The 26,043-nt window shown below is 42.2% G+C and overlaps 1 protein-coding gene across 2 annotated transcripts in view; it reads right to left on the reverse strand.

Moving 5' to 3' along the window:
• CRHR2 (corticotropin releasing hormone receptor 2) overlaps positions 1–26,043 on the reverse strand; it is a 253,077-nt gene that overhangs the window by 35,676 nt on the left and 191,358 nt on the right. The gene's annotated exons all lie outside the window — the stretch shown is intronic.

A 26,043-nucleotide genomic window follows, 5' to 3' on the forward strand; every position in this document is an offset into this window, starting at 1 on the left:
GGAAAATTCATGTCTGAATACCCAAGAGTAGCATTTTGCTATCTCCCATAATACTCACTTAATGTGCATCATCCATGAGGCTACCAGTCTTTTCAATGTCAGTTACCTCCTGCACAATTTGTTATGAACAGCGTCACATTTGCCCCAAACACACTTGTCACGCTATATTCCTTGAAATGTGCCACCCAGCATGGGAAAAAGGGATGTGTTTCAAGAACATCTTTAAACCAGCAACTCAGCTGTCATGCTCATTAAGAGCTAGCAGTGAATCACAGACATACTCCATTTGTGGATTGCAAAATGCCAAAAGCCTTAAAACTCTGCACACGGGAACGTTGCTGTAGGTAACAAAGGGATACGTTCCTTATAAGATCCACAGATAGATCTCAGACATCTTGAGTCAAATGCACAGCAGCACTATTGAAGTGCTGGTGTTACAGAGAACCCTGAAAGAGACTGACAGATTGCAAGCAACTATGCGAGCGTGTGAACTCAATCCCTCTCTGTCTTCTCTGAAAAGCAGCCCACCCTTCTGCTAACTTCCACCTAGTGATCCCACCTTCCCCCTCAGATGTCTGACTCTCCCCCAAGTGTTGAGACAAAGCTCCAGTAAAAATTAATTAGTCTATGATGCCTGTGTTGAAGTAATTAGAGCAGACTAATTAATCTTCAGAGGTGAGTTTTTAACAGTGATGTAATTAACTTTGGAGCAGGGATGTGGTGGAGTCTCCATTGCTTGGAGTCTTTACATCAAGACTGGCCGTCTTGCTAAAAGGTATGCTCTGCTTCAGCCACAAGCAATTTGGCTGGATGCAGGAATTACTGCCAGAAGCTGGGAATGGATAACAGGGGATGGATCACTCGATAATTGCTGTGCTCTGTTCACTCCCTCTGCAGCAAGTAGCATGGGTCACTGTCAGAAGACAGGATACTGGGTTAGACAGACCATTGGTCTGATCCAGTATGGCTGTTCTTATGTTCTAAATTCTATGGTCAGTGACAGGCAGGACGTCAGACTAGATAATAATGCTATGCTTTTCATTCAGAGCTCTCAATGCGCTTTACAAAGGAGGTCTGTATTATTATCTCCATTTAATAGATGAGGATACTGAGGCACGGAGTAGTGACATGACTTGCCCAAGCTCATCCAGCAGCAGAGCCACGAACAGAACCCAGATCTCATGAGTCTCTGGCCAGCATGCTAGCCCCTTGGCCACACAATATATTCACATTGAAAGTCACTGACGCTTAGGCTCCAAAGTACCTAAGTCACTTTTTAAAATGGGACTTAGCCTCACAGGGTATGTCTACACTGCATTGCAAGCCCAGATCTGTGGGATCCAGGCTTGTGGACTCAGAGTTTCCAAGCCTGGGTTTAAGCGTCCACACTCCATTGAAAACCTGGTTTTACAATTGCTGGACCTAGTGGTCTCTGCTGTGCTACCACTCAATCTCAGCAGGACTTGGGCTCTGACCCACCCCCTAGCAAGGCCCTAGGACCTGGGTCCCGAGTGCTTGCTGAACCGAGTCAGACTGATTTGTATGTTGATGGAAGCAGGCTCAAACCTGAGTCAGAGCCCAGGCTTAGTGTGCAGTGTAGACATACCCTAGGGTTCTTTTGAAAATATTACCATTAGTGCACAGATACCACAATGATAGGACATACATAAGAACCATACATAAGACAGATTCTTCCAGTCCCACTGTTTGCATAAGCATTATTCTCTAGTGGTCTAAGATACTTACTCAGTCCCTGATCAGGCAAAATTCCCTTGACATCAAAGGAAGTTTGCCGGAGCAAAACTGCAACAGTTGAAGGATTTGACCCTCGTTTTTAGTCAGTGAAGCAGAACAATATCAGAGGAAAAGGAAGAGGTGAGGTACTGGTAGGAGGCAGCCCCATACCAGTCGATGCTTTTAAGTCTATACCAAAGGTCCCTGAGAAACAGAATTTCTGAGAAATTCTGATATTGGGATGAAAAGTCAAAATATCGAAACCTTCTGAGGAATGAAAAAGTTCCAATGAATTTCAATCAGCCAACATCAACATGTTTAATTTAGACCTTTGTTTTTAACTGAAGCAAAATGTTTTATTTTTATTTGCCTACTCCGAACAAAGTGCTTTGTTTCATTTCAAGTTGATATTAATTGCTGCATTCACCTGACCTGCCTTGGTCCCCCATAGGAGTTGTAATTTCGGGTCCCTTGTGCCTTCATTCTTTCCAATGGATCCATTTCCTTGGATGGACTATATCTCCCTTGATGCATGGTGGAATCTCCTCAAAAGGAAGAGATTGTGGGAATTCTGACACGAATTTGTCTACAACCTTTTATTTGATATGCAAAGCTCTCCCCCCTTCCTCTGATTAAAAGTGTGTATTTCTGTCAGGTCATGCCATATGCCAAATAGAGGCAACTGTTTTTTTGTGTAGAAAATGTAGGGGAAAAATTTTTGGGGGGGAATGTCCTGCAAAAGATTTTGGTTTGTTTTTTTTTAATGAAAAAGCAAAACTGAAAACCCTCAGATTTTTTTATTTTGTCGTTTTTACCTTTCTTTCTTCCCCTTTCCTCCTCCTTTTTCATTGGCAAAATGGTAACAAGGAGATAGGAAGGGAAGGAAAAAGGGGAGGAAGGATTTACAGACACCTACATGGCAACTGAACAGTTGTATTATAGATGGGCAAAACATTTCCATCAAAAACATTTTATCAATTAAAAATACATAAAAATAACCTTTAGCCAAAACCAAAAATATTTTGTGCTCCATTTTGCTTGGTCTGGTCTAGTTTTCAGTGTTCAAAGCAAATCCCACCTCTCTCATATTACCTCTTCCCCCAACCACTTATGTGTCATCAAAGACATCAGACTTGATGCCCCACTTGTCTTGTCCAAGGCCTTTATCCTGTGACATTACTCCCCCAATACTCATTTGTCTGAGCCGGCCAGGATCTGTTCCATCCCACTCCTTCTGTGACTGGGAGGAGCCAGGTTAGCATAAGGAGGATGATTTTCTGGCTAGGGAAGCAGGCTGTTACTCAGGAGCTCAAGGTCCAGTTCCCAGCTCTGCCACAAATATTCTGTGTGTCCTTGAGCAACTCACTTCAACTCTCAGTGCCTAATTTCCACATTTGTACACTGGAGCTATTTCTTTTCTCTTATCATTTATCTGTCTTGTTTTTTTAGATTGTAGGCTCTTTGAAGCTGGGGACTGTCTTTCCTTCACGTCTATACAGTGCCTAGCACAATGGGGCTCTGACCTCAGGTGCGGTCTCTAGACACTACTATGCTGAAAATAAATAATTATTAGTATTCAACAATCGTCTTAGCAAACTGGCAGGTTCATCAAGGGGTGCCGGTGCTCCAACTTTGCGGACATCAGCTCTTGCCACCTTGTATTCGGTGGAGGAGTCCTGCGTATCAGTTTGGAGTCGGTTTAGGTTGGACATTAGGAAAAACTTCCTAATTGTCAGGGTGGTTAAGCACTGGAATAAATTGCCCAGGGGGGCTGTGGAATCTGTCATTGGAGATTTTTAAGAACAAGTTAGACAAACACTGTCAGGGATGGTTTAGATAATACTTAGTCCTGCCATGTGTGCAGGGGACTGAACTAACTGATTTCTGGAGGTCCCTTCCAGTCCTATGATTCTATGAAATGCAATACCAAATTACGAATCCTGCATCACTACCCAAGCACAGTTAGTAGCTTGAGATCTCATAACTCATTCATGGTCCTTCTTCTTACGATCCTATTTGGAAGTTCTGAAATGAATTGTGAGGAATTCTACTGTGTAACCAAATTAGAGTTGGCACAGAATACAAATCAGCCCCAATATTAACTTTCACAAATCAAAGAAAACAAACCTGCCACAGAGGATATAATCTCTAGTGGGTGTTGACTGGGGTGGGCATGTTTCTTTCCCTATTGGTAAAAGATTAACAATGTATGCCTGCCTGTAGCATTTCGCATCTCTAACCCTGATCTGCTATAGCCACAAATCAAAATGTCTCACACAAGGGGGGCAAGGTGGGTGAGGTAATACCTTTGATTGGATCAACTTCTGTTGGTGAGAGAGACAAGCTTTCGAGCCACACAGAGCTCTTCTTTGGCTATATGGCTTGTCTCTCTCACCAACAGAAGCTGATCCAATCAAATATATTACCTCACCCACCTTGTCTCTCTAATGTCCTGGGATCAACATGGCTACAACCAACTGAACCACACAATGTGGTGGGGGAATGATACTGCCTCTTATGTAGGCCATTTTATACATAAGTGTTTTAAAGTTTAGTACTGTCAATGTAAGGCTTTGTGATAAGCTGGAAAAACAAGGAATGAGCATGGTGGGAATTCTTTTCAGAAATGCCCCACAACAGTGATATAGTGGCTGTCTGATATTCTACTTCACTCACATAGAAGGCCGTACGTGCCTGGGTGATGCTTGAAACCTCCCCAAAAACAACGGCTTCCAAACACAAAGTCACTCTGCCCCAAAAAGGGGCAAGGAGGCAAAAGAGGCAAGGAGAGAGAAAACACATTTCATTCAGCACATCAGAGTCTCATAAAAACAACACAATAAGGCAAGCGTAGTGAGTAGTGACAAAATGTACAAAGTGCTTATATACAAAGGCAAGTAGTCTAAATACTAAGATGGGGGAACCAGAGTGCCTGGCATTAAATGAGGATTTTGATATAATAGGCACCATGGAAACTTGAAGGAATGAGGATAACCAATGGGACATGGTAATACCAGAGTATGAAATGTATGGGAATGAAAGTAGGTCACGCTGGTGCTGGAATGGCACTGTATGTAAAAGAAAGCATAGAGTCAAATGAGGTAAAAATCTTAAATGCAACAAACTGCACCATAGAATTTCTATGGGAAGAAATTCCATTTGAGAATAAAAAGAGTCTAGGAGTAGGAATATACTACTGAACACTTGACCAGCATGGTGACAATGACTGTGAAATGCTCACGGAGATCAGAGGGGCCACAAAAGCAGAAAGCACAATAATAATGGGTGATTCCAAGTACCCTCATATTGACTGGGTAAATGTCACCTCAGGCCATAATACAGAGATTAAATTTCTAGACACCAATAATGACTGCATCTTGGTGCAGCTAGTCCTGGAATCCACAAGGGGAGAGGGAATTCCTGATTTAGTCCTTAGTGGAGCACAGGGATCTGGTCCAAGAGGTGAATATAGCTGGACCGCTTGGTAATAGCAACTATAATGTATTCAATTTATCACCCATGTAGGGGGGAAAATACATTTAACTTTAAAAAAGGAAGTATGCAAAAATGAGGATGTTTGTTTGATGGAAATTAGAAGGAGCGATCAGAAGGGTTAAATATCTGTAAGCAGCATGGGGACTATTTAAAAACACCATAAGAGAGGCTCAAACTAAATGTATATCCCAAATCAGAAGACCAAAAGAATGCCACTATGGCTAAACGGTGGAATAATGGATGCCCTGAGAGGCAGCAAAAAGGCATTTTTTAAAATTTGGAAGTCAAAATCTAGAGAGGATAATTCAAAGGAGCACAAAATCTGGCAGGTTAAATATAATAAGGCAGGCCAAGAAAGAATTTCTTGAAAGAAAGAAAGAAAGAAAGAAAGAAAGAAAGAAAGAAAGAAAGAAAGAAAGAAAGAAAGAAGCAACTTGCTAAAGACACAGAAACCAACGGTAAGAATAGTGTGAAGTACATCAGAAGCAGGAAGCCTGACAAACAGGTAGTGGGATCACTGGACAACGGAGGTGCTAAAGGAGCTCTTCTTCTTAGTGAATACACAACGTGTCTCAAGTGGCATGTGACCAGGATTCATCACCAACTTTGGTCTGCTGGTTGGATCATTAGCTTCCCTGACCCGGGCTGGGTACTGACAGGGAGCACGACATGAACGCTGATCCATGCCCCTGAAAGGAGCTCTCAAAGAAGACAAGACATTGCAGAGAAGCTAAATTCTGAATTCTTTGCATCAGTCTTCACTGCAGAGAATGGGGGGGACATTCCCACATCAGAGCTATTCTTTTTGGGTGACAAGTCTGTAATACTGTCTCACATTGATGTGTCAATAGAAGAGGTTTTACACCAAACTGATAAATTAAACTGTAATGTTGCCAGGACCAGATGGTATTGACCCAAGAGTGCTGAAGGAACTCAAATATCAAACTACTAACTGTAATATAAAGAAAAGGAGTACTTGTGGGCACCTTAGAGACTAACAAATTTATTTGAGCATAAGCTTTTGTGAGCTACAGTTCACTTCATCGGATGCATTCATTTCCACTGAATGCATCCGATGAAGTGAGCTGTAGCTCACGAAAGCTTATGCTCAAATAAATTTGTTAGTCTCTAAGGTGCCCACAAGTACTCCTTTTCTTTTTGCGAATACAGACTAACACAGCTGCTACTCTGAAACCTAACTGTAGTATGCAATCTATGGTTGAAACAAGCCTCTGCACCAGATGATTGGATGGTAGTGAATACAGTAAAAGGTTTTTTATCCAGCATGTTAAGGGACTGGGGGGTGCCGGTAAGTGAAAAATTCCAGTTAACTGAGAGGGAGGGAGTTGGGGTGCAGGAGGGGGTGCATGGCTGGGGAGTTGCAGGGCTGGGGAGTGAATTTGGGTGCAGGAGGAGGCTCGAGGCAGGGGGTTGTGGTGTGGGAGGGGGCTCGGGGTGCTGGATCTGGGGGATCCTTAATTGCTAAGACAAACAAGTTTGTTTACCCTTATGGGAGATAATCCTGCCGCTTCTTATTTACAATGTCACCTGAAAGTGAGGACAGGCATTCACAAGGCATGTTTGTAGCTGACATTGCAAGGTATTTATGTGCCAGATATGCTAAATATTCATATGCTCCTTCATGCTTTAGCCACCATTCCAGAGGACATGCTGATGGTGCTCATTAAAAAAAAATGTGTTAATTAAATTTGTGACTCAACTCCTTGGGGGAGAATTGTATGTCTCCTGCTCTGTTTTACCCACATTCTGTCATATATTTCATGTTATAGCAGTCTCGGATGATGACCCAGCACATGTTGTTTGTTTTAAGAACACTTTCACTGCAAATCTGACAAAACGCAAAGAAGGTACCAATATGAGATTTCAAAAGATAGCTGCAGCACTCAACCCAAGGTTAAAGAATCTGAAGAGCCTTCCAAAATCTGAGAGGGACGAGGTGTGGCGAATGCTTTCAGAGTCTTAAAAGATCAACACCCGATAAGGAAACTACAAAACCTGAAGCACCAAAAAAGAAATCCTGATGGCATCTGACTTCAATGATGAAAATGAATATGCACTGGTCCACACAGCTTTGGATCATTATTGAGCAGAACCTGTTATCAGCCTGTCCTCTGGAATGGTGGTAGAAGCATGAAGGGAAATATGACTCTTTAATGTCGCTGGCATGTAGCCGGTGTTGCTAGATATTTACAACAGTGCCATGTGAGCGCCTGTTCTTTCAGATGACATTGTAAACAAGATGTTCTCCCACACTGAAATGTACTTGTGGCCTAAGACATACAGACGCCACGCTCACCAGTGGAGATAGAACCTGGAGATAGAACCGCCCACTGCCATGTGAACTATAGGAATAAATCCATCAACTATGGATATATAGTGGGCTTTATTCCAGCCAGCAGGAGACATAACAACACATTCAAAGCCAATATATTACTTTTGCAACTCACCTACCTCGTGTAACATACCAGATCCCCTTATGGCCCTTTGTAAATAATAACAGTGACAGAGCTTTCAACTTCCCTAAGGTAAAAAATGATTTAGTGTAAGATTTCTGAAGAAGAATTATTTCTTTGCAGTGCCTATACATTCCAGTAATATTATAATTGCATGGGTTTCCCCTCTAGCCTCTCGATTGTCTATTTGGTGTAGATATCCATTCTGGTGCATTGTCATTGAATCAGTTATGTTTCCAAACCCCCAAGCTCCTTTCTACCCAGGAATAATTATTATAGATAACTTAATTGCAAAAATGTTTCCTTGAAACCCTTTGGGGTGAAATCAATATTTAGATATTATGCACACAGTTTAATGTCTTTTCCTAGTTCATAGCAGGATCTCCAGCTGTTTCTCTGTCCCAGGAGTATTGGTGTCATATGTTTTAATACAAAACTTGTTTGGTGACTTGACACAAATTTGCTGCTTTGTGATAAGTAGTATTGGAAATATATGTTATTAATACATGTTTTATTTATTGCTGCAAATCAGCTATTACTCGGAGGCACTTGGAGATTCTTGAGGGGAGGCACAGTAGAAGTTTAATAAAAATTAATCAAATGGTCTTGCCAAAAATTTAAGAGGAAGGGAGGGAGAAGGACAGAGGAGCTTTAAAGACTTGAAGCAGCTGCCGTGGATCAGAGAGAAAAAAGCACAGTGATTCAAATGACGTAGAGTTGCAGCCCATGGCTGTGTAAGCGGTTCTGTTCTGCACAAAATCTGCTTCTCCAAACTTTGTGGTCTGATGTATGTGGTGCCAAACAATTAAGCAATCTGTGTCTGAAAGCAAGTGACAGTGGAGCTCCTGGGATAGAGTGGCAGCTCCGCATATCACTATGAACCTGCGAAGGAGTTTAGATATTCAACTTGTGTGTAAAAGGCAGAGATTCACTTAACTCAGATGGGTCTCCAGGAGCCATTTTGTGCATACTGAAGTTTAGGCATCCATAAATCTAGGTACTTCCCCATTTTTTAATTTCAATGGGACTGACCCTCAGAAGTAAGGTCTGAGCCCTAAGGTAAGGCAAGACATAATAAAGGATGCCCGCCAATACCAGGGGTCAGAAGGACAACGGTTAACAGTAACTTCAGGCAGTTGCTTGGGTTAGTGTTGCACATGCGTTGCACTTGGAAAGGAAGGGAGGGTTGGGGCACCTCTTGGGATGCTGAACAGGACTTATTGCAGTAAGATTCAATCCATATCTTGTAGTAACATCTCGGGGCCATCATTAACTCTTCTGGCCAAAGTTCTCCTTTTTGCACAGCGCTATTGTTAACCTTGATTTGTCTTGAACTCCCTTGGGAAGGGGTTTCTTGGACTGAGCATCAGTTGAGCCAATAAAAGGAAAAGTCTCTCATAGTCGTGCTAAATCATCTCTCCACATCCTCACTAGCTTCTACATCTCACTGTATTTTTTCTCTGTGAATGTGCTTTCCTGTCCACATCCACTCTCCTATTTCCCAGGCTCATGATGTTAAATTGTCCGATAGGGCCCACAATGAATAGGTCCCCACAGTGGTCTGGTTTGGAACTCCACCTCCCATTTCAACTTCCCCTTTGAATTAGATGCTAAACTCAAAATAACATTGTTTGTCAAGTAACAGAGCAATGCCCCTCTGCCATGTACATTGGTCAAACTGGACAGTTTCTACGTAAAAGAATAAATGGACACAAATCAGACGTCAAGAATTATAACATTCAAAAACCAGTCAGAGAACACTTCAGTCTCTCTGGTCACTCGATTACAGACCTAAGAGTGGCAATTCTTCAACAAAAAAACCTTCAAAACCAGACTCCAACGAGAGACTGCTGAATTGGAATTAATTTGCAAACTGGATACAATTAACTTAGGCTTGAATAGAGACTGGGAGTGGATGGGTCATTACACAAAGTAAAACTATTTCCCCATGTTATTTCCCCCCCCCCCCCCCACACACACACACTGTTCCTCAGACATTCTTGTCAACTGCTGGAAATGGCCCACCTTGATTATCACTACAAAAGGTTTTCTCCCCCCCACCCCGCTGGTAATAGCTCATCTTCAGTGATCACTCTCCTTACAGTGTATATGATAACACCCATTGTTTCATGTTCTCTATGTATATAAATCTCCCCACTGTATTTTCCACTGAATGCATCCGATGAAGTGAGCTGTAGCTCACGAAAGCTTATGCTCAAATAAATTTGTTAATCTCTAAGGAGCCACAAGTCCTCCTTTTCTTTTTGCGAATCCTTGGTGGGAAATTCACATTTAAGGTATGTCTTCACTGCACAGTTAACCTGAGTGATCGGCGCCTTGGTCTGAGCACTCTGGTTAGCCTAGCCCAGGTGTGAGCATCGCCCCAGCAGGGCCCCACTGTGTTTACCATTTCTGAACTTACCTATGGTCATCTGGGGCATATCCCAGGGTTCTTTGTGCTGAGACACTCTAGGATTCTTTATCAGTCAATTGTCACAGTTGCATTTGAACTTGCCTATCCTTTGGGAGGAATTGTGAGAAGGGATTAGATGACTATCAGCATTTGAGGAATATTTGCCTGTGTCCTCACTGCAAGTGGGTGGGTTCCAGCCTGAGTTAAACTGGAGGCCAGGTTCTAACCTATACTCCCTGCCAAATCAGCTAGCTTGACTTAAAGCAGCTCCAAACATGTCTCAGAGGTTTTTCTGTGTGAGTACTACAGGGGTTTGGGGTAAGAACCTGTGTAGGTGTGCAGTGAAGACATTTTCTTAGACCTGGCTAACTCTGCCCCTGGTTCTGCTAATGGAGCAGCTGTGACCCATCTTTAAAGTACAAAACTTGTCAGCTCTGACTCACTATTCTACCTGACTTAATGATTCCATTTGTACTTGGCATAGATGCTACATATAAAACAGAGGGGGGCCTATAAAATGCAGGCTCTAGAACAACAAGATCTCTGGAATATGAAGAGGATGGTTCTGATTAGAATTCCAACAGTGAGGTGTTGTGTTGTTTAAAACCATCTATAGGAGAAGAGAACAAGGTTCCTACCAAGAACTAATTTAGAAAACTCCAATTGAAGGCTTCTGTGATGCAGATTCTTGTCTACATCGGAGGATCCCTTTCTGGAAGTCACTTGGTGACTCCTTCGTCAGTATCTCTGGCAATAGGGAATGGGAGAACCAGGGTTATTTCAGACAATTCCCCCACTCCCTACTAGAACCTTTGTCCAGTTTTAGAATCATCATTGAACTAAAACTTTTGGAGGTTCTGAAATTTTTTTAAATTCACTTCCTGATTCCATCCAGGATCAGACAGAAGGTACTTAAATAGCATGAGGCTTTTTGGTGAGATTTAATGGTGAGGGAGAAGCACCAGAAATTTTGCAAGAAAGTTTGTTTGCATGAGAATTTGAGCTTATTGGCGGAGTCTCAAATAAATAAATAAATAAATAAACAAATAAATAAATAAATAAATAAATAAAATAAGTTTAGTTAAGTCTCTGACCTTCTGGATGATTGTCTGAACATATATTCCAAAATTTTAAAACATGCTTTTCCCTCTTCTCTTAATTTTAATATTATGGTTTTAAAAATTCCATCAAACCTTTCAGAGTAGCAGCCGCGTTAGTCTGTATTTGCAAAAAGAAAAGGAGTACTTGTGGCACCTTAGAGACTAACAAATTTATTTGAGCATAAGCTTTCATGAGCTACAGCTCACTTCATCAATCAAACCTGCCACTACAGCTTTACCCAGATGCACATACAGCATCTACTTCCAGGCACCAAGATCAAGCAAAACATCCAACCTATGTTACACCTGTCTCTGGTACTTCTATGGCTCATATTACCACAGTATCTGAGCGCCTCACAATCTTTAATGTATTTATCCTCACAAAATCGCTGTGAGGCAGATAAGTGCCATTACCTCCATTTTACAGATGGGAACTGAGGCAGAGGGAAGCTAAGTAATGGATGAAAGCAAGTCTGTGGAGGAACTGGGTTCTGCTGGTCACACAATGGTAACTGGTTATGTGAATTCAAAACTACTCCAAATCTTTTGAAGGTTCATAATTTCTTAGTGTATAGCATGTCTGTCGATGCCACGCAGTTTTGTAATTTAACCCCATTAGACAAGCCGCAGAATATTCCTTGGTATTATTACAACCATCAGCTCTGTTTTGCTTACCTGGCTTTAGCTCTATCTTCAGTCAGGGTTTATCTGGTCTGATTAATCTAAGAGATTTCATTGTATTTTGTGTTCTCTCCTACAAACAGTGACCTATTTCGGATCACCGTTAAACAGTGCTGTACTAACCCTAAAAACTAGTAAAGAAATAAGCTCATTGGATCATTATTTTTCACAGTGCTGAAATGCTATAGATTGTGGCCAGAAAGGACCACTATGATCTTGTCTGACCCGCATAACAAACCACAGAATTTCACTCAGTGATTCCTGAACAAACCCAGTTACTTAGAGTTGAGCTACAGTGTTTCTTTTAGAAAGACATCTGGGCTGCTCAATTTAAAGATTCCAGATGATGGAGGATTTGCTACACTGCTCTGTACATCGATTAAACAGTCTATTTAATGTTGCTCTTGTCTTCTTACGTTATGACAAAGAGAGATTGCACACAGTAATTGATAGATCCGTAAGTCATTAAGACCACTTGAAAATGGATTTAAATTATCTCAAGCAAACCATGGAGAACAAGGATCAAATTCCATATTGCTGTACGCAAACCTGCCTCCATAAACGTAATAACACTTAGCTCATCTCTAGTGCTTGGCATTCATAGATCTCAGAGCACTTTACAAAGGAAAGTCTGTAGCATTAACCCCATTTTACAAATGGGGAAACTGAGGCACTGAACAGTGACGTAACTTGCCCAAAGCCAAACAGATGATCAGTGGCATAGCTGGGACTAGAACCCAGGTCTCCCTATATACTTACACCAGTGGTGAATTTATCCCTGTGAATTATTTTCAATTAGGTCCAAAATGCACAGGCAAGGAAATTGCTAAATTCTCAATCATAAAAAAACCTGTTAAAGCTAAAGCATGTTTTGAACAGTCTAAATGTTATAAACTAAGCAGCAGGGGAGCCCTGAGGTCTAGTGGTTTAAAATACTGAAAGTTAACAAACTCTTAGCTCCCAGAAATATTGCAGTTTCAATATTTCAAATCTGGGTCCAGGGGTTAGTTTACACCATCAGATGCTGAATCAATTAAATCCACTGCTCATTTACTAACTGTTAGCCATGTGTTTATTACAATATTCTTGTAACCTTTTGATGGTTCGCCTCTGAGATGGATTGCTTGGAAGGCACGATATCAAATAAAGTCTTACTACTTCTCAGGAAACTGATGTTGAAATGTGATGCGTTAGCATGGACTCTCAACCCTTCACCTCCTGTGCCATCCCCCCAGACAGAGACATTAGATTAAAACCAGACTAGGCTAGTCTGAGCAACAATAATGGGATTAGTATACACATTCCAACTGAAAATATTTAACAGGACCCTATTTTACAGCACCACAAGAAATTGAATGTCAAAGTATCGAACACTTTTTGCAGGGCTGCGTCTCTTTTGATATTTTGCCAGGACTGGAATGCATCAAGGGACAAAAAAGAAATATAAAATATGATGAACTACAATTTCTCTCTCATAATTTACTAGATGAAGAGATAGGCTATGGGGCACAGGATACAGGATATGCATTTTATATTCACGGGTTCCTTTGGCTTTGAGATCCAAACAAAAAACAAAGAGCAAAGAGTAATCTGGACCCCATCTTCCAAATTTTAATTTATGAAAACATTTCTATTGCTTCCAAAACTACAAAAAAGCATTTAAACAAGCATGATTCATGCACCATTCAGAACCATAAAAAGCAAAGGAGTACTTGTGGCACCTTAGAGACTAACAAATTTATTTGAGCATAAGCTTTCGTGAGCTACAGCTCACTTCATCGGATGATTCAGTGGAAAATACAGTGGGGAGATTTATATACATAGAGAACATAAAACAATGGGTGTTACCATACAGACTGTAACCAGAGTGATCATTTAAGGTGAGCTATTACCAGCAGGAGAGCGGGAGGAGGGGGGAACCTTTTGTAGTGATAATCAAGATGGGCCATTTCCAGCAGTTGACAAGAATGTCTGAGGAACATGGGGGGTGGGTGGGGGGAATAAACAAGGGGAAATAGTTTTACTTTGTGTAATGACCCATCCACTCCCAGTCTCTCTTCAAGCCTAAGTTAATTGTATCCAGTTTGCAAATTAATTCCAATTCAGCAATCTCTCGTTGGAGTCTGTTTTTGAAGTTTTTTTGTTGAAGGATTCCCACTCTTAGATCTGTAATCGAGTGACCAGAGAGACTGAAGTGTTCTCCAACTGGTTTTTGAATGTTATAATTCTTGACGTCTGATTTGTTTCCATTTATTCTTTTACGTAGAGACTGTCCAGTTTGGCCAATGTACATGGCAGAGGGGCATTGCTGGCACATGATGGCATACATCACATTGGTAGATGTGCAGGTGAATGAGCCTCTGATAGTGTGGCTGATGTGATTAGGCCCTATGATGGTGTCCCCTGAATAGATATGTGGACAGAGTCGGCAACGGGCTTTGTTGCAAGGATAGGTTCCTGGGTTAGTGGTTCTGTTGTGTGGTGTGTGGTTGCGGGTGAGTATTTGCTTCAGGTTGGGGGGCTGTCTGTAGGCAAGGACTGGCCTGTCTCCCAAGATCTGTGAGAGTGATGGGTCATCCTTCAGGACAGGTTGTAGATCCTTGATGATGTGTTGGAGAGGTTGTAGTTGATCTAGGATCTACAACCTAGTACTCCTTTTCTTTTTGCGAATACAGACTAGAATAACATGGCTGCTACTCTGAAACCATTCAGAACCATAGTGCCTTGAGACTCAAGAATCAAATATCATTGTCTCAGGATAGATCTGGGCACTCGTAACAAGAATCAGATGACTGTATTCTCTGTTGCTCTGCAGTCATTTACACCAGTAAAGGTAAATCGAAAATCAGAATGGTAGCAATTTGCATACTCCCTTTGCACTCATTTTGTACAGGTGTGATTGATTGCACATGGTACAGAACAATGGTGAATCAGGTCCAAAGGGTATATGTCTATACTGCAGTAAAAAAAAAAAACACCGGCACCAAGTCTTAAAGTCCAGGTCAATGTACTCAGGCTCACAGGGTTTGAGCTGCAGGACTAAAACTTGCAGTGTAGATGTTCAGGCTCAGGTTGGAGCCTAGTCTCTGAGATCCTCCCACCTCACAGGGTCCTAGAGGCCAGGCTGCAACCCAAGCCTGAATGTCTACACTGCAAATTTTAGTCCTACAGCCCATGAGCCCGAGTCAGCTGACCATGTGGCAGATCTTTTATTGCAGTGTAGACGTACCCAAAGTGAGTTAGGAGCCTAAATCCCATTGACTTTCAATATGACCTTGGCTTGGTTTACACTTAAAAATTAGATGGATCTAGCTACATCACATGGGGCCGTGAAAAATTTTGCACCAAATGCTATAATTAGGTTGACCTTAGTTCCAACGTAGATGCGGCCTAATTCTTCAGTAGACCTAGCTACTGCCTCTCAGAGATGGATTAGCTACAACAACAGAAAAGCCCCTTCCATTGATGTCAGATGCGTCTACACTATGGCATTACAGCAGCATGACTGCAGTGCCATAGCGGAGCTGGTGTAGCAGCTGTAGTGTAGACATGCTCTTAGGAGCCGAAGTGCCTACATCTCTTTTGAAAATGGGTTTTAGGGCTTATCTGTGGAAATTTACCAACAGAACTGTACCTGTATAATCATAGCATTATAGATATACCAGTGTAACACCCCATTTGGACACTATTCTTTGGGAATAAGAGCACATTTTCCAGATACAGTTTATGTGATTTTACACCAGTATAATTGTACTGCTGTAGTTCTGCTGGCAAATTTCCCCATGTAGAGAAGCTCTTCGGCTTTTAAGTCACATAGGAACATTTTACCCAAAGTCTTTAATTCATCGTTTCCAGTCCACCTCTCATCAGTAATGACTGAAAGTTGTCACACAAGTTAATGGTGATCTGTGCACAACTTTATTGTGGTCTCTCTTCCATTTTTAGGGGGCCAGGTATCCACATCACACACAAAGACAAGACTGAACAGGCATGGAGACTGAGCCATGCTTTCATTCCTATCTATATCAGGGCAAAGGCACTCCAGCACATTGCTAAGGAAGCTTCTCCTACCATTACCTGCACAGCACCCACTTAGATGAAGGACTTCAATCTTCAGGGCTGTCAATCCAGCACTTCTCACAATGGCCCTTTAAAGGTGCAGTGATAAATTATGTTTGAGCTGTGATTTGCTTGAATTGACTTCAATATACATCATATAATGACAGGTTTCAGAGTAGCAGCCGTGTTAGTCTGTATTCGGAAAAAGAAAAGGAGTATTTGTGGCACCTTAGAGATTCATTGGATCCGATGAAGTGAGCTGTAGCTCATGAAAGCTTATGCTCAAATAAATTTGTTAATCTCTAAGGTACCACAAGTACTCCTTTTCTTTTCATATAATGACAGTATATTTAGTTGTTCTAGCACAATTTATGGCTACATGTTTTATGAGAAAGACTCATTAGATATGGGGAAAGCAGTGGATGTGATATATCTTGACTTTAAGCAAAGCTTTTGATATGGTCTCCCACAGTATTTTTGCAAGCAAGTTAAAAAAGTATAGATTGGATGAATGGACTGTAAGGTGGATAGAAAGCTAGCTTGATTGTTGGGCTCAACGGGTAGTGATCAATGGCTCGATGTCTAGCTGGCATCCAGTATCAAGTGGAGTGCTCCAGGGGTTGGTTCTGGGGCCGGTTTTGTTCAACATCTTTATTAATGATCTGGATAATGGGATGGATTGCATCCTCAGCAAGTTCGCAGATGACACTAAGCTGGGGGGAGAGGTTGATACACTGGAGGGTAGGGATAGAGTCCACAGTGATCTAGACACTAGACAATTGGACCTAGACAATTGGAGGATTGGGCCAAAAGAAATCTGATGAGGTTCAACAAGGATAAGTGCAGAGGCCTGCACTTTGGAAAGAAGAATCCCATGCACCCCTATAGGCTGGGGACCGAGTGGCTAAGCAGCAGTTCTGCAGAAAAGGACCTGGGGATTACAGTGGATGAGAAGTTGGATATGAGTCAGCAGTGTGCCCTTGTTGCCAAGAAGGCCAACGGCATATTGGGCTGCATTAGTGGGAGCATAGACAGCAGATCGAGGGAAGAGATTATTCCTCTCTATTCGGCACTGGTGAGGACACACCTGGAGTATTGTGTCCAGTTTTGGTCCCCCCACTACAGAAGGGATGTGGAAAAATTGGAGAGAGTCCAGTGGAGGGCAACGAAAATGATTAGGGGTCTGGGGCACATGACTTACGAGGAGAGGCTGAGGGAACTAGGCTTATTTAGTCTCCAGAAGAGAAGAGTGAGGGGGGATTTGATAGCAGTCACCAACTATCTAAAAGGGGGTTCCAAAGAGGATGGAGCTTGGCTGTTTTCAGTGGTGGCAGATGACAGAACAAGGAGCAATGGTCTCAGGTTGCAGTGGGGGAGGTCTAGGTTGGATATTAGGAAAAACTATTTCACTAGGAGGGTGGTGAAGCACTGGAATGGGTTACCTACGGAGGTGGTGGAATCTCCTTCCTTAGAGGTTTTTAAGGTCAGGCTTGACAGAGTCCTGGCTGGGATGATTTAGTTGGTGTTGGTCCTGCTTTGAGCAGCGGATTGGATTAGATGACCTCCTGAGGTCTCTTCCAACCCTAATATTTTATGATTCTATGACTCAGCTGGGAATAGAAACAAAAATCACAACTTTGCAATCAGAGGAATATTTTAGCAAGCATGTTAAGAAATATATTTTAAGTTCCAAGACAACACACCCTCATCTCTTGAGCAAACGAAGGTGCAGCTGTGGCCTCTTATGTAATTAACAAAGATGGCAAGTTTTTCTCTCTTAATTTCCTAAAATGTATCAAACTTTCTCAGCTATACAATGAAATTAGTCTTGTATTCACCTGGGCCTTAATTAGAGCTCTAATACAGGCCAATGAGAAGAGCCCAATTTGCAGGAATATCTGAGCTCTATCTAGCATGGCACTCCCCAGATTCATGGTCTGTATGATGGCGAGGCTGGCCTATGGCTCAGTTTAGAGCAGTCTCAGGACTATTCTAAATTTCAGCCAGCTGCAATGGACACCAAGGGACTATTACGGCAACAAGAGTAGGCAGTCTAGCTACATCCCCACTTCCCTGACTATGCCCCAACATGCTGATAGATGCGAGGGGCTATTCCACTCACTCTCTGCTGCACAGGGCATTCCACAGGCAATTTACAGCCCTTTTACACTTAGGGTGACCACCTTTGTTGGATGGAGTTCAGGGAAAACCACATGAAAAACAAGAGACAATGCTTTATTTTAAGGGACATGTCTGTGGGCTGGCTTGTGTTGTAGTGATTAGATTGACAAGAGTGGTGAATCTGTGCTGGGGCAGAGAGGCTGTAGCTTCCAAAGCGTTTAGGTAGTCCTGATGAACTCTAGTCTCTGCACAGGGGATTTTTGTGTAGCTTCCAATGCCTCTTTTCTAGTTGAGGCTTTGAGTAAGCAATCATCCCGATAGAGGACTATAATAACTGCTTATTTGTGGAGGTGAGCTGCCACAACCACAAGGACCTTTGAGAATACCCATGGAGCCATATATAAACTGAAAGTGAGTACTTTGTACTGGAGATGATCTGTTCCCAGAACAAATCAGAGAAACCTCCTGAGTGAGGGATGTATCATTATGTGGAAGTATGTATCCTGGAGGTTGAGGGCTGAGAACCAGTCCCCTTGTTCTAGGGCTGGAATTATCATAGTGAGACTGATCATCCTGAATTGCTGGGTCTTCACAAATTTGTTGAGTCTCCTTAAGTCAAGAATGGGCCTCCATCTTCCGTTTTTTTCTGGGTTAGAATATAATGGGAGTAGAAACGCTTCCCTTTGTGTTGTGTTGGTACTAGTTCTACTTAACCTAGGAGTTTGGGATGGTTTACCTCCTGTTGCAGTAGGTGTTCATGAGAAAGTTCCCTGAAGAGGGACGGAGGTAAATTGAATGGAATAGTCAATCTCGATGATTTCTGATACCCGTTTGTGTGATGTGATATTTCACCACACTGGGTGGAATGGAGTCAGATGGTCTCTGAATGGATGGATGGTGTTGGATGGGTCCAGCAATAGAAAAAGTAGGAGATGTGTCGTGTCTCGACCCTGTTTTTTAGAGGGAGGTTATTGAGATGTTGAGGGCTGAGAAAGGAGTGTTCTCCATCTTGCCTCTGGGGGTCATATTGACTATGAGATGGGTGTTAGGCACAGATCTAGATATTTGCATCAAGTAATCCTTCCCCTGTTTTTTCTTTAGTGTAGGCGTGCATATGCCCAAGGATCTCAGAGTCACCCTGGAGTCCATCAATGTGTGAAAGGATTCATATGTTTTGGCTGCAAACAGCTGGAGGCCTTCGAACAGGAGGTTCTTGACAGTTGATTGTACATCTTTGGGGAAACCCAAGAGGTGGAGCCAGGAAGCTTCTCACATTACTATGGCTGTGGAAATGGAGCATGCTGCCGTGTCTGTGAAGTTCAGTGAAGCTTGTAAAGCTGTGTGAGCTAGGAGTTGACCGTTGGATATGAAAGCTTTAAATTGTTCCTTTTTGTCCTCAGGTATGTGTTCAATAAAGTTAAAAATTTTTGAGTAATTGGAATTATTGTATTTGGCCATAAATTCTTCATAGTGTGCAATCCTGAACTGTAGGGTCGCTGAAGAAAAAGCTTTATGACCAAAAAGGTCTAATCTCTTCCAGTCCTTGTCATATGGGGTGGATCTGGAATAGTGTTGTCTGCCCTGCTCATTCACAGCCTCTACCACCAGAGAGTTTGGCATAGGGTGTGAAAATAGAAATTCCATCCCCTTAGAAGGGACATAGTATTTTTTATCCACTCTTTTGCAGGTGGGCGGAATTGTTGCTGAGGTCTGCCAGATGGTCTTGACTCGTTCCATAAGGGCCTCATTTATTGGGAGGGCAATGGAAGAGATTCAAGTCTGGAAGATGTCCAACAACTTATGCTAGGATTCCGCAACCTCTTCCAGCTGAATCTCCAGTGATGGCAGGGATGTGATAGCTTCTTCTGGAGAGAAGGATGGAAAATTGGCAGCCGGCGTGACTTCCTGATCCAAAGTCTCCTCCAGTTCCTCGACTGCCTCTTCTGGAGGTTCAGAGGTACAGAGGGGGATGGAGAATGTCTCAACCTCTTCCTCTGTGGATTGGGAAACTTAGGATAGTGTTGGCAGTATGCTGCCCATTGGTCCCAATAAGGTCACTGTGGGAATGGCATTGGTGACAGCATCAATGGGTGTTAGTATCATTCTTGAGTTTCTGGTCTGGGATGGCATTTATGTTGCTTTAGTGGACCTGGTCTGGTAGTTGTGTGGATAGGCGAGAAGTGATGGGAAAAGTAGATTTCCCCTTCATCCTCCTCCTCCTCATTGTTGGATAAAGGATGAGCTGATCTGGGTGGTGTGGTAAGTTGGCACGGTACCGAGCATGCTGGAGTGAGGTCAGTACTGGGGAGTGGAGATTCCAGTGCCAAGGAGATTAAAAAGTCTTTATGTTGGAGAAATTGCTGCGGTACCGAGAGCACTGATACTGAGGAGGGTGTTGTTGGCAGTACCGGTGCCTTCGCTATAGAGGCAGAAGGTGGCACCATAGATTGTAGCGCTGCCAAGCTGATCGGTGCTGCATGTTTGAGCGGCTCAGGCAGTACTGTAGCAGGGATGTACGTTTCCCTTTTTTGCCTTTTTCCGAGCCAACCTGCTTATGGTCTTTGGCTCGCATGGTACCCATGATGCAGGATGGTCTTGCTACCTCAGAGGTGGGCAGTCTCAGTACGGTCGGTACTGATGGGGTCTGACAGGTCGGGGAACATCTCTTTTTGACAGGTACCAAGAAGAGGAGGTCAGAGCCTGTTTCTTTGCCACCGTTTTGGAGGAGTGCTTCTACCTCAGAGAGTTATGGGGAACCTCTGTCAGATGCCACCATTGGAGACCGCTATCCAGGAGGGGTTCGTGATCCCAAATTGGACACCGGGCGCAGAGACTTCTCCACCATGAGGAATTTTAGCTGTAGGCCCCTTGCTTTCCTGGCATGGGTCTTCAAATTGTGGCAGTGGGAGTACTTTTTGGTGTGTGTGTCTCACCAAGGTAGTGAACACACTGTGAATGCCTGTCAGAAACTGGAAGTGATGACCGGCAAGTGAGGCAATGTTTAAAACCCAGGGAGCCAGGCATGCCTCTTAGAATAGGGTTTCTTCCATGAGGGTGGGTAACTATACTGCACTAAGGGGTATCCTAATAACTGAAACTTAAATTCATAAGAATTTTTTTAAAAGAAATAGATAAATGGGGAAGAGATAGGGTAGTTAACTATTAATTAACTAACCAGTTCTCTAAAGTTAAAGCTAGACTAAAGATAAAGATAAAGATGTGCTGCCAATTGCTCCGTTAAAGCTGAGGGTGGTAGAGAAGGACCTGAGGGAGGACTGGTCTCACAGCACTATGTAACTCCCTGAGGTAGCGCGGGACGGGGACAGCGCATAGGCAAACCAATGAGGCACTGCTACTAAAAATGTCCAATTACAAGAGCAGGGGCGCAGATTCACCTAAAGTGGAGCACCCACAGGGAGCCTCCTTGTAGAAGAACCTGCTATTTTGCACTGTACTTGACCATCCCAGGTTTCGTGTTTGCAGCAGGGTGTAGTGTATGTGGGAGAGCAACTTGCTAATGGTCAATCAAATGAGCATGGAAAAGTCAGAAATGTAACGTTAAACCGTAATAATATCTTTAGTTCTTTTATGGCACTTTTCCTCTGTCGGCCACAAAGCAATTTATGAAGGAGGACAAGCTTCATCACAGAAGAAGAAACTGAGTCACAAAGAGATGAAGTGACTTGCCCTAAAGTCAGCAAAAGAAGTAGGAACTTACGTCTCCAGACTCCCAGAGCAGTGTGCTATCCACACGACCACCCTGCCTCCCAAACACTTATTGATTTGTTTTTATATCAAGCATATAATTGTGCCAAAAAGCACCAGGGAGATGGTATAAAAATCCACGGTGTGGGGAGGTTTATATTCAATTAAGATTGAGCCAGAGTGTAACACCAGAAGGAACCACCAGATAGTTTAGTCTGACCTCCTGTATGTCACAGGCCACCACCACCATCCAGTATCTGCACACTAAACCCAACAACCTAAATTAGACCAAAGTATCACAGCCCACAGGAGACTAGACTATTATGTACCACCAGGCAGGGAATAGGAGGCACCGAAGTGCACCAGTCCCCAAGGCCACTGCAATGACAGGGAAATAATTAAGTGAGCTATACCCAGATAATCCTGGCAAGTCACCCACACCCACATGCTGCAGAGGAAGGCACAAAAACAAATCAACCAACCAACCAACCCCAGGGTCACAGCCAGTCTGACCTGGGAGAAAATTCCTTCCTGACCCCACCTATGGTGATCAGTTAGACCCCGAGCATGTGAGCAAGAACCAGCCAGCCAAACACCTGAGAGTGAGAATGTTCAGTACCATCTCAGAGCTCCAGCCTACCTCACCCAGTGTCTCAACTCCAGCTGTGGCCATCTCCCATGCTTCAGAGGAAGGAGATTAAAAACAAAATAAGAAAAAGAATACATGTGGGGGGAGGGGGAAATCCCCTGATCCCTGCAGGTGACCAGCTGAAATCTTGAAGCATGAGCTTTTAGGAACATAAGACAAACCTTAAAAGAATCCCAGGCTTGTTGAGCCCTCCCCCTACCACTACAAGCAATCCCATCATACAGCCGCACCCATGAATTTGTCCAGCTCTCTCAAAGTTAATTAAGTTGTTTGCCCGCCACAGCTCCTATTGGGAGGCTGTTCCAGAATCTCACTCCTCTGTTGGTTAGAAACCTTCCAATTTCCAGCCTGAATTTGTTCATTGCCAGTTTGGCGTATTTAGTTTTGTGCCAATATTGTCTTTTTGCTTAACTAGCTCTTCACCCCCACTAAACAAGCCAAGCTTTTCCAGTCTCCGCTCATAAAATAGGCCCTCCATTCCTCTGGTCATCCTAGTAGTTCTTCTCTGAACCTTTTCCAGTGTGAATTCATCTTTCTTGAACATGGGTGACCAGAATGCCACACAATGTTCCAAATGAGGTCTTACCAGTGCTGTGCACAATGGTATTAATACTTCCCTCTCTCTCTTCTTGCCTGATACATTCTAGGATTGCATTTGCCTTTTTCACAGCCACACTACATTAGTGGCTCATAGTCATCTTGTGATCAGTCCACACACCCTCTGTGTCTCCTCCTCTGTGACTTTCAATGGATAAACCCCCACTTTGTAGCAGAAATTTTTATTATTAGACCCTAAGTGCATGACTTTGAATTTCATCCAGTTTCTGTCACTTCAATCTTCAAGGCCATCCAGATCTTCCTGTAGAACATTCCTATCTTCCTCTGTATTGATGATACTTTCCACCATGGTATCATCAGCAATACTCCTACTTTTTGTGCCAAAGTCGTTAATAAAAATATTGAACGACATTGGTCTCAAGACTGATCCTTCAACTTCACTAATAACCTCCCTCGAGTCCTACAATTCACTTTTCACCACAACCCATTGCTATCTTCCCTTTAGCCAGCTCCTTCTCCACCTTACAATTCTTGTACTGACCCCCATCTTCCCTAATTTAACTAATAATTTCCTATGTGCTACTGTGTCAGATGCTTAACTGAAGTCCAAATATATGAGATCTACTGCACTCCCTTATCTAAAAACAAACAAACAAAAACCACAACACTTGTGAGTTTTAGTTATCACTTGATTAGACATCTGTAAATGCAGTGCAATAAATAATGACTTAATTGCTTAATTACCAGCTGAAAACTCAATTTTAAATTTCCTATTACATCTGTCAATTTATAATTATCCACTTTGTACTTGCCAAAGGCTATTAAACAAACCATACAAAATACCAACAAAATAGACTGCACTTATGTAGTTGCTTTCATCAGAGGATCTCAGAGTGCTTTACAAATGGCAAGTAAGTATATTTTATATAGGGGATGGAGACAAGAGGTGTCAATCTTCTAATTGTCACAAGCCCAAGGCATTGATCCTACAATTGACTACATGTGGCCAAACTTCAGAGGGCTCTGGACAGGCCAAGATGTGCATCTGCACATAGTCAGCTGCAAGATCATGACCCATCTGAGCATTTACAAATGCTGTCAAAGTAAAGATAATAAAATGTCACAGTCTCTGTTTAAGACACTTTGTCCTGTGCCATGCTTGAGCTACAAAGACACATTAGCTTATTCTGCATTGTCTGAGAGATACTAATTAGAGAAGGTTGACATTTATCGAACAAAGCTTTTTGTTGTTGTTGAAAAATGGACTTCTCTAAATGGAAATAATTTGCAAAAAAAAAAGTGACATTACTGTACAGGAGAAGTGCGATGTTACAAACACCAGTCTTATGAATGAAAAAATAGTAAAAATAAAACCACATAGCAAAAGTGATGTCAGTGAACAACAAATTGACATCCCTTCAGATTCCGATGCCTTCCATGCATTGGAAATAGCTTTGCACTGGTCTGAAGGACAAGAAGAAAGTGATGCAGTGCACCATATAGCAACTTAAGCGCCGCATCTACTATAATTTTGAGATGTTCGTAACATTGAGAAATTCATAAAATCGAAGTCCTCAATCAGTTCAGAAAACGGGGGCTCTACTATATGAAATTCTGTCAAGTTTTTGTGATTTTGGGTGTTATTTCTCCAATAGAAATTTTTAATCAAAATTGTTCATTAACGAAAAAGCTGTTTTTCAGTAAAGAAAAATGTGAACATTTGGAAAAAGTTCTCAAACTGCTAGTCAGCTAGCAGCTCCCATTGTGACTTCTACGGCCAGATTTTCAAAAGAGCTTGGTATACTGGATGGGAAAATATGGCCACAAATGTTGCAGTGAGAGCTTTGAGGCACTGAACACTTGCAGCAACTTCTGCTAAGTTTTGACATTTTCCATTTAACAAAAAACAGAGTTGTAGTAATAAAAATGTTGATAAACATTTCTATTAAAACACACAAAAAAGTCATGAGAAATCAAAAATTTATAATGCCAACAACAAATGGAGGGGGAGGGAGAACTTTGTTTTTAAAAAAAGACATTTTCCAAAACAACTTAGCTACTTTGTTTCAGTGTCTCAATGGGAGCTGAGAGACCTTGTCAGGAACTGGATTTTCACAGGAAATGCTGCAATTTTGACTTTTTTTCCATCCCGGAATGGAACAAAACCAAAAGTTTCATTATTTCCCACATTATCAAATTCTGAAAACATTTAGTTCTTTATTTTGACTTTTTAACAAAACTTGACTTTTTATATAAAAACAACAAATTTTGTTTCAAAACAATAAATCAAAAAGGTCCGTTTTGAAAACACTGAAATTGGATGCTTTTCACACTATTCGAGTGTTTCATTTCAGTTTTTTAAAACACAATGTTGTCTAAATGGACACAGTTTTGAAAGTTTCGATTTCCCCCAAACCAGCATTTTTTGTTAAAAACCGTTTAAACTAAAAATTTCGAAGCAGCTCTAAAAGTGCGCTCCTTAGAAACTCTGGCCCAATGTGTCTACAGTGTGATGATACCCCAGTTACAACTAAGTGGGAAATATAATGTGAACACTGTTTGCATAAATAACATGAGGAAACCTGAACAGGACATGGACAGACACCTGAATTAGAGGAAGTCATTTCAGGGAGATTAATTGATACTTTATTTAGTATAAAAACATATTGATGGGTGTCCAGAGACTACTTGAGAGAATTTCTGATATTCTTTGCCCCTCAGGGAATGGCCACACTACAATCAAGGAAGTAAGGGAGGTTACTGCCGGTCAAGTGAGCTTAAACCTAGCTAGTTCAGGTACAGGTAGCAGTGAAGCTATGGCAGCATGAAGTTTAGAATAGGTTGTACAAGCCTGCTTGGAACCCTGGGTAGTTACTCTGGCAGCTAACCCAGGCTGAAACAGCCTGCTGCAACTTCACTGCTGTTGGTATGCAAACTAGCTAGATCAAACCTAGCTCAGGTATGTCTACCCGAGTGGCGATCACACCCTATGATTGGAGTGTAGACATACCCTCCAATCTTAACAGAAATATACTGAGCTTCATCACCTACACT

The sequence above is a fragment of the Dermochelys coriacea genome, chromosome 2 (assembly GCF_009764565.3).
Source record: "Dermochelys coriacea isolate rDerCor1 chromosome 2, rDerCor1.pri.v4, whole genome shotgun sequence".
Taxonomy (NCBI): domain Eukaryota; kingdom Metazoa; phylum Chordata; order Testudines; family Dermochelyidae; genus Dermochelys; species Dermochelys coriacea.